Below are 10,120 nucleotides of genomic sequence, written 5' to 3' on the forward strand. Positions count from 1 at the left end.
GACTGAGTGAAATGTCTGGTCCCACTATTGAGGTTGGATCACACTACTTAAACTAGAAAGAGGCATGGGAAATTGGCTGAACAGCTAGGAGAGTCCCTGCCCAACTCCTACTACAGGCCTTTGCGTACTTGCCTCTTTCTGATTCTTGCATCCTTATCCCAGATCCCTATCTGTTACTGGTTCTTATTTTCCTACCTTACTGGAGGGCCTCAGGTCCTATGCTGAACACAGCTTCAATCTCTGCGTTGACTCCTGACTCTCTAATTCAGACTTTTGGCTTCACACTTAACTTTATCTCTGCCCATGCTTGAATCCTGACTTCAGCCCCAGCTCCTCACTCATTAGACATGGCCACTCATGCCACAGTCCCTACTCATCCTCCTCCCCCCGAAAAAAAATTGATGAGATGCAGTTAAAATTTAGAAAAACTGAGGAATTGTATCCTACATGTATCTCTTGGAGCTGACCACCTGGAGATAGCAGATATCTTGTGTGATGCTGATAGTCCAAGTGTCAGGTCATGCCAAAGTGTCAGGCCTCACTGAACATAGCTAATACTAATACAAAGAATAGATACATAGCAAGAAACTAATATGGCTCATCTGTGCGTTAGTATTGTTAACATAAATATTAGAGTTGTAAGAATGTGTTTGTGTCTACCTTATGACTAATGTAGGATGCTGCATGTACTGATCCAACAACTTACAACCTCTGTAGTCCAAAGTACAAAGTTATATTTAGTGTTTGCATTGTAAATTGCTGCAGTTGTCTAACGCAAACAAGAAATGTAGCATTAATAAAGGTAAAGTGCTTGTCCTGCTCAGAACATGACTCATTGAAGGTAACTGAAGCATTGTGTAGCATCAAAGGACAGAAATCTTGACTGCATGAGTCATTCCATCTAAGAATGGGACAAAAATCCCTACCAAGGAGAAAATGGGATTTTTATGCTTTCTGGACTCTGAGGGGCAACATTTCCAAGAGACCCCATATTGCTTGGCATGGGTCAGCCATAAAAGACATAAAGAGCTGTTTATTATAGAAATTTATCTTTTTAAATCTAAGTTTGTAACTAACTTGTCATGTTTACTACTTTAGCTTTAGAATCATAGAATACTAGGACTGGAAGGGAGCTTGAGAGATCATTGAGTCCAGCCCCCTGCCCTCATGGCAGGACCAAGTACTGTCTAGACCATCCCTGATAGACACTTATCTAACCTGTGCTTAAATATCTCCAGCGATGGAGATTCCACAACCTCCCTAGGCAATTTATTCCAGCGTTTGATCACCCTGACAGTTAGGAACTTTTTCCTAATGTCCAACCTAAACCTCCCTTATTGCAGTTTAAGCCCGTTGCTTCTTGTTCTATCCTCAGAGACCAAGAAGAACAAGTTTTTTCCCTCCTCCTTATGACACCCTTTTAGATACTTAAAAACTGCTATCATGTCCCCCCTTAATTTTCTTTTTTCCAAACTAAACAAGCCCAATTCGTTCAGTCTTTCTTCATAGGTCATGTTCTCCAGACCTTTGATCATTCTTGTTGCTCTTTTCTGGACCCTTTCCAATTTCTCCACATCTTTCTTGAAATGCGGCGCCCAGAACTGGACATAATACTACAACTGAGGCCTAACCAGCGCAGAGCAGAGCGGAAGAATGACTTCTTGTGTCTTGCTGACAACACACCTGTTAATGCATCCTAGAATCATGTTTGCTTTTTTTGCAACAGCATCACACTGTTGACTCATATTTAACTTGTGGCCCACTATAACCCTTAGATCCCTTTCTGCTGTACTCCTTCCTAGACAGTATTTCCCATTCTGTATGTGTGAAGCTGATTGTTCCTTCCTAAGTGGAGCACTTTGCATTTGTCTTTATTAAACTCCATCTTGCTTACTTTAGACCATTTCTCCAATATGTCCAGATCATTTTGAATTTTGACCCTATCCTTCAAAGCAGTTGCAACCCCTCCTAGGTTGGCATCATCTGCAAACTTAATAAGCATACTGTCTATGCCAATATCTAAATTGTTGATGAAGATATTGAACAGAACCAGTCCCAATACATACCCCTGCGGAACCCCACTTCTTATACCTTTCCACCAGGACTGAGCCTTGTAAAGTCTACTCTGAGGTTGGCACTCATAGTTGTGAGCCACTCCAGACAGCAGGACATCTTGCATGGATCCATAATTAGGCCTTCAGCTGATATAATGTACTGGAGGAATTCAATCATGCAGCAATTGAAATTTCATTTCTCCAATTCAACAGGTGATTCTAGCAATGCCTCTCCAAAATCTGACCTGTATTGGTCAGGGAGGACTTGATCCTCAGAAAAAACATCACTGAGATAAATAATGATGAGCTGGTCAAAATTATCGCTGCAGGTATCTGATAAAATGTTGGAATGTTGCAGAAGTACTGCACACCCCAAAAATTACTAAATACTAAAAATGCCTGTACTGCACGTGAAAGGTAGTCTTCTATTCACTCCTTCCTGTAGAAGGAACAGGTTATAAGCACCACACTTGTCCAGCTTGGCAAAGATTTTTGTGGCACACAGACTCCTGTATAGTTCATTCCTGAGTGGTAGAAAGTGTCAGTTCCAAATGTTAACCCTATTCAAGGTCCAATTATCTGGTTAAGGGTGAAGAGAGCTAGTTTTGTTTTGTTTTGTTTTGTTTTTTGATTTTTTAATTTGGAACCAGGTTCAGGGAAACAGGCCTTTTGGCAATATGATGACTACAAACCAACTATTTCTGCCCGCCAGAGGATATGTGTATCATGAGTCATAAGCAAGGTAACACTAAGGAATGAACCAAACTGAACAGAAGGGTGTTACAAAGGGCATCTAAAGTTACAACTTCTAAGAGTGCAGTCTTCTGCCTGACTGGTCCGGATGAGGCATGACACCTCAATGGATCATATTAGATTGGGTAAGCATATTGAGTTGGGATTCTAGTGTTCTAGTGAAGTCCAGCAGAGGGAATTCAAACTTATGATTTCTGAAACCAATTTCCTTCCCAGTACTTGTAATGTGAAAATTGAATCTGTATGCAGATTTTAGAGTTCTTTAAAATATTGCTTTTAAACCAGAAAATTTGGTGTCAGGACAAAAGTCCCAAAAGAAGCCACTGTGAAAAGCAATCAGAGAGTATCGGATGTGCAAAAGACAAATTTCAAAACTGACACCATGTCGTTTCAGCCCAGAATCTTTGACTACAGCATATCACCTTTAACCACCTAGTTACCATGATAACAGACATCCAGCAAATCATCTGGCTTCAGCAGTGCCCTTGTCTTGCTGTTCACATGCATTTCACCATGTTAGGTGGGTAAGTTTAGCTTTTGCTGACTTGAAATTCCAAACTGTAAGGGCAAATCAGATCTACACTAGAAACTTACATCACAGCTGCACTGTGTCTGGTGAAGATGCTCTGAGCCAGTGGTTCCCAACCTTTTCCAGACGGGGACCCATTTTGACAATTCAGGAAGATTTAATGACCCAAAACAATTCAAAAAGGTGCGGGGGGGGGAGGCAGAGCTGTAACTAGCTGATTTTGCGCCTGAGGCAAGAATATAAAATTGTGCCCCCTCATGTTATATATTCATAATAGTTATTTCATAGAAAAGGGGAAATATATTAATAAATTAATAACCTATATTTACTATAGGTAGTCAGAGCTGTGGTGGTGGAAAGACATTCATACCCAAACAGCTCCCCCTGGCTTAAACCCCACAATCAGGGGCTTGGGGAGTCATACTCAGGGGCTATGGGAGTCACATTGAGGGGCGAGGAGTCAGGGACTGGAGGGGGCTAGGGGAGTCACATTCATTGGCTGGAGGGATATAGAAAGGGCTAGGGGAATCACACTCAGGACATAGGAGTCACTCACAGGCTGGAGGGAGCTAGGAGAGGCACAGGGACCTCCGCGGCTGGAAGCCGGCTGGGATGCAGAGCCCCGACCAGCAGCAAACCCTGCTGGGGTGTATGAGGACCCTATCTCCTGCAGAGGCTGGAAGCCAGGGAGCTGATCAGCTCTGACTTCTCTCCTTCTCAACCTCAGACTCAGGCCCTCACCTTATCTGACCTGGGCACTACCCCTCAGGTCTGCAGTTCTCTGCCCTGCAGCTGCAATGGTTCTCAATTTAATTGATTGGCTTACCTGCCTGACAGCTGTTAATCCAACTGACAAATTGAGAACCACTTCAGGAGTGCGAATGGCTTCTTAATAGCCACCTGTGGAGCTGCCCAGCCCAGCCAGTGACCCTTTTGAAATGTAATCTCGACCCATGTTTGGGTCCTGACCCATAGATTGGGAAACCCTGCTCTAAGCTAAGGGAAAACAACTCTCCTGTCATCTTAATAATGCCACCTCCCTGAAAGATAGTAACTAGCTTGGTGGGAGACGCTCTCCTGCCAACATAGCACTGTTTACACAGCTGCTAAGGTTGACATAATTATGTCTCAGAGGGTGTGGCTTAATCAACAAAGAACGAGTGATTTAGTAGCATAGACCAGGATACAGCCCACTTTTTTTTACATTTAAAATTTGGGTCATTTAGCAGAAGAGTAAAAAATAAATCAGTAACTGACACAGTTATGCTAACTTAATTCCCAGGGTAGACACAGTTATGTTGGTAAGAGAATCCTTCTGTCAGTGTAATCATCATGGTTTGTAAAAGTAGTGTTCTTACATTGACATAAATACTTCTTCCATTCTTGTGGGCTGCATGTACATGATAGGATTATGCCAGCATACATGTGCCAATGTAACAACTATAGTTTGTGTAGTGTAAACATACCTTAAGGTTAAAAATCCACAGTGACAGAAGAGGTTTTCCCATCACCAGAGTAATACCACCTACCCAGGTAATAATAGCTAGGTTAATGGAACCATTCTTCCATTGACCTAGTTGTGTCTACCCATAGGTTAAGTCAGCATAGCTATGTCATACAGGGGTGTGGATTTTTCAAAGACTTGAGTGCTAAACTTCTGTTGGCCTAACTGCCAAGCCTGAGATAAATCCCTAGCAAACTGACATCAATTTTGGGAATATTCAGGTCATAGTTTGAGCTGAAGACGTACACTCAAAAATGTTAGAGAAATGAGATTATTTAGTTAAAAGCCTTTTTTGTTTTGTTTTGTTTTGAGGGGGTGGGGAGAAACATTTGCTCAAATGATACCGAATTTAGATCCCTAAAACACTACTCAGCTCCTTCGTGAGTCACAACAAACCTCAAAACCATCTCATGGATTTGAGAGTACTTAATAATAGCGCTGGCCAGAAAACAAAAATTCTATTTCACAAAAACTTTTGAGCTTTTGGCATTTGTTTTGTTTTGTTTTGTATTGGCATGAAACCAAGATCTTTCAGAATTTCTTCCTCAAATGTAAACACATAGAGCCTGAAGTTCACCCTGAATAGTCAAGTGCCAGTAAAGATTTTAACCTGAGTTTCCCACATTCCAGGAGACAGCCCTAATCAATTGGCTATTAATATGATGGATTTTTTATTTTTCTCTTTTTTCTCCCTATTCCTCCCTCCTTTTCCCACCTCCATCCTAAATTAAAGTAACCTTCCTGACAGGTTTAATCAAAACTCATAATTTTCAAAAAAAAAAGTTTCCGTTTTACAAATCAGCATTTTCAAAAAGTAAAAGTATATCAGAAATTCCTGACCAGCTTTACTTAACAGGCAGGCTAAACAGAAAGTGAATCTAACCCTCAAGTAACCCCCTTTTTTACACTTCTTCCTCCCACTCCCGCTGCCTCCATGCTATATAAACCCTGGATTCCAGTTGTCTATTCCAATCTGAAAATCTGAAGAAGTAGGTCTTACCCATGAAAGCTCATTACTTAATAAATAAACATGTTAGTCTTTAAGGTGCTACAGAACTGCTTGTATTTTGTGAAGCTACAAACTAACATGGCTGCTCCTCTGAGGGTATGTCTACACTTACTGGGAGATCAACCTGGTCAGGGTGAATCTTCCAGGGTTCGATTTCAAATGTCTCGTGGGGACGCAAGAAGTTCAACTACCAGAGCTTGACAGTTGACCCTTGTGCTCCTCATTACTGAGAGGACTAAGGGAAGTCAACAGGAGAATTTTCTCTTCGACTTCCCTCTGTGAGGATAGCCTAGATATGTTGATTCCATCTACGTAATTGTCATAGCTGAAATTGATTATTAGGTTTGACCTCCAGGTCTAGTATAGACTTGGCCCGCAACTATGGCAGAGCTAGTGCTCTCTTATATTAGCAGGAGAACACATCCACACTATAATAATAGAGATTAACCATGCTAGCAACAGATTAGATGATATATTTTCCTGGAAGTTCTGTAGATGATAGTCAATCATAAGTACTTCTGTTGTCCATATTTCAATTTTCTTTTTCCTACCCTTAGTTAACCTTAAAGCAATTACAAAAGTAACACACATAAGGTAAAGTGTGATACATACTCACTTTGTCTATTGTATTAATTTTTGACTCTCATGAATTTAATTGTTGGGTCTTAATCCTTCCAAGACCCGCAAGCAGAACCACATCCATGCAGTCAGTCCTCTTCCCTTCCATTATTTTCAATGTATTGTTTGCTGAATTCAAACTGCTAACCCGTTTAAAAACCAAGTTCCTTTTGAGCCTTATCACTCTCACGAATAAAAGATGTTATCACCCCCATCTTTTCATTCTAATATTTTGGGACTAACACGACTACATCAACCCTGCATAAAATCATGAAAGTTTTGTAGGCAGTCCTGAGAATTCCAACTAAACAGAGTTTTAAATCAAATGACTGAGGTGAGGACTGGAATCCTTCTGAACTCCTTGAAGATTATGTAAGCTAGAGAACTCAGTGGATTTCAGACATATTTTGCCTGTGTTCTACCTTTGATGGTTACCGGGACAGAGGGTGCTATGATAGCAAGCTTCCCAGGGACAGGAAATGGGAGCTGTCACTATGGCAGCAAGCTCACATGGTGAGGTGAGAGACGTTGCCTAGCAACTGAGTCTTCAGGCAGGAGAATTCTACAGAGAGTTTGGCAAACAACAGTTGGCGAGGTTGGGGGAGGGGAAAGAGTAGAAAGACCTGGAAGGATAGAGGGAGTGCGACTGGGAGGGAGGAAGACAAGACAGTGGTTTGAAAGGGCCTAAAGGAAAGAATGAAAAATGTGCTGAGGAGAAAGGAGATTTCATAAATAAATAAGAAGAAAGCAAACACCCACACATAGCGTTCATGCAGAGGGGTGATAGCACTTTGGAGAAGTTCACAGAGCACTTCAGTTATACAGTGAATTTTCCATAAAGACCTGTTTTAAGGGACTGTGGTCAGAGCATGATGCTGTGGGAGGAGGTTGTAGGAAATCTGCCCCATCCCCACCCCCACCCCGCCAGAAAAAAAAAAAATTGTCTGAAGGCATCAGGAAGAACACCGTGACTATAATTTGCTCATGAGCACTGACCTAGATTAAATGATTGAGGCATTATGTTCTCTTTTAAATAGCACAAGCCAAAAATGATTTCACTAAGGGCAGGTGACTTTTAAAAAAGTCAGGGAGGCCCACGTCTAAGCCTTTTGACATCAGCTGACTGAGGAATTTCACAGGTATCTAACAAAGGTAGGCAAATTGGTAGCATGATGGCAGATAAAATTCATTGTTAAATGCAAAGCAGTGCACAATGGAAGGAATTACTGGACTTATGTGTACACACCATTGGATTCAAAATTAACTAATAACTTGGGGAAAAGACCTGGGTATCATGGACAGCCCCCAGAGCCACCCTGTTCGGAGGACGGTTTGGGGCAGCTGCCCTGGCCCTGCGCATTGGGGGACGGCTGGTGGGAATTACTGGTGGGAAGAGCGGAGCCAGCAACAGGGGACAGGCCTTCCACCTGCACTCATCAGCAGTGGCCCAAGCGGTAGGAATTGGACTAACTCAACAGCCTGTTCCACTCCACCATCTCTCAGCTGGGTCACTACAATTCACGGTGATGACTGGAAGTGGAGCAATCAGGCCCCCTCCGCCTGCTTTGCTCCTCCGAGTGACATGACTGAGACCTGGGCTCGGGGCAGTGAGCACAGTGGCCTGGGGCCAGGTTGTTCTGCTACTGCAGTGAATGAGGGGAACCTGACTCCTGCTGCTGACCCAAGGCCCAACCCTGGGTTATCCCATGGTTGCTCAGGTGAAATGGGTGCAATGGGGATCGGAGGGGACAGAACAGGGGTGAGAAGTGATAGAATAGGGGTAGGGCTTGAAAGGAGGGATGGGATGGGGGTGGAATAAGGTGGAAAGGGGTGGGGATGCGACCTGGAGTAGAGGAGGTGTCCTGAGATCCGCACTCCCTCTATCGTGCATAAAAAGAATATTCACAGATGCATTACATAGTTTAACATACAAAAAAGAGCAAATCCTCCAATCTCAGTGTTTTAGAGCCTGGATAAGCTGTGTTTCAGTCTCTAGATTAGAGGACTCTTTGTGATAAATCCAAATTGCCTGTTGATAAATAAAAGTGTCAAATGTCGGTTAGGCCACATCAACATGACCGACCTTGGGTGCATAGCTCAGGCACTCGGCTGGTGATGTTGGCTAAAGAAAATGGGGAAGTGTCTCAAAAGAGACAAGAAAAAAGGGAAGTAGGGGGGGCCTCTTTGACCACATGCAATAAGCACAGAACTTGGAGGAGCAGGAGCGGTTATTAACACGACTTAATGAATATGATAATCAAGCTAAGGCTGGTGGGCCCTCCCCATTCCACATCCCAAATTAGGGACCAAGTGAAATGTGTTGTAAAATGATTGATGTATAGGCATACATCACCCCAGGAAGTAGTGACATCAAAAATCCTTTTAAGCAGCATAACAGCAACCCCCAAGGGGGGAACTCCTGATGCCCTGGAGAAGCCAAGTGTTGCTTGAACCAAGGACTAATCACCCTATGCCACCCCTCCCCATGCCTGCTCATGAGATAGAGTAGTGTGTGAATACCTATTGGTACCGCGAAGAAACCTGTATAAGTATAGCTCCAGCAACATAATGCAACAGTTTTTTGTTTTATCTTTGTACCTGCTCAATTGCATAAGTAAAAACTATTGCTTGTGTTAAATTTGTCTACGTCTTGTTATTTGTTCACCACCCATATCTTTTACCCAGTACCCTGACCAGAGGTCAGACAGAAAGGTATCCTTAACTGTGTATCATGGTGTGTTTATGTCTTAGTTCATGAGCCTGTAAGGGCCTTGCGTAAGGCTGAGGCAAAGACACCCCAGGACCCCTGAAAGGGCTCCGGCCCAATTACCGGGAAGTTCTGAAAGCAAGCTGCCTCAGCTGGGAAGCCTGCCCCTCTGAAGCTCCGTGTTCTACAGGACAGAGTGTTGTGTGTTTGTATGTCAGTACTGACAGGCGGGCTGCGGGCAGACCCACTACCGGGGCCCCTTTTTTAGTTAACCCCCTTTTTAGTTAACCCCCTTTTCAGTCAAACCCTTTTCAATTAACCCCTTATTCCAACCAAACCCAGTTAGAGAGCACTAGACGAACGTGGGAATCTGTGTGCGTGACAGTAGAACCCTAGAAACTGCACATGTCAAAAAGATTTATTGTTCATGTTGATCAGCAAAAGCTAAAGGTTTTGGTAATTAATATTTTTAAATATGAAACATTCCATTTGAATAGTCCAAAGTGTGTGTGTACAGTTCTAATTATTATATGAGTGCAACACAAAGACCCCAGCATTAGCTATGGAACTGTGACCAACCCTTCCATAAATATTTTTAGCACTGAAAATGTTCTGTGTACCTCACAGGATGAATTAGAAGGCATGCTCTGCCCTGAAGAGGTAAAATTAAAACCCTTAATCCTGCAGTTTTCACTAGGTGGGGAGATCTGTATGTCCACTCAACGTCCCATTTAAGGCAAACAGGGCTCCGCCTAGGTGCAGGATCTGCCTGCATACATATGGTGGCAAGATCAGATCCTGTTCTCAGACTTGATACAACAAAGACAGTAACAGTAGTGGGAAGTTAAAAATGAACAAGGAGAATATGAGATTACCATTGCATGGTGAGGCAATGAAAGTTTATTGTAAGTACAATGATTAAATGGCTTTGGCTCATTCCTTGCAG

This window comes from Carettochelys insculpta, chromosome 1 (genome assembly GCF_033958435.1).
Source record: "Carettochelys insculpta isolate YL-2023 chromosome 1, ASM3395843v1, whole genome shotgun sequence".
Lineage (NCBI taxonomy): Eukaryota > Metazoa > Chordata > Testudines > Carettochelyidae > Carettochelys > Carettochelys insculpta.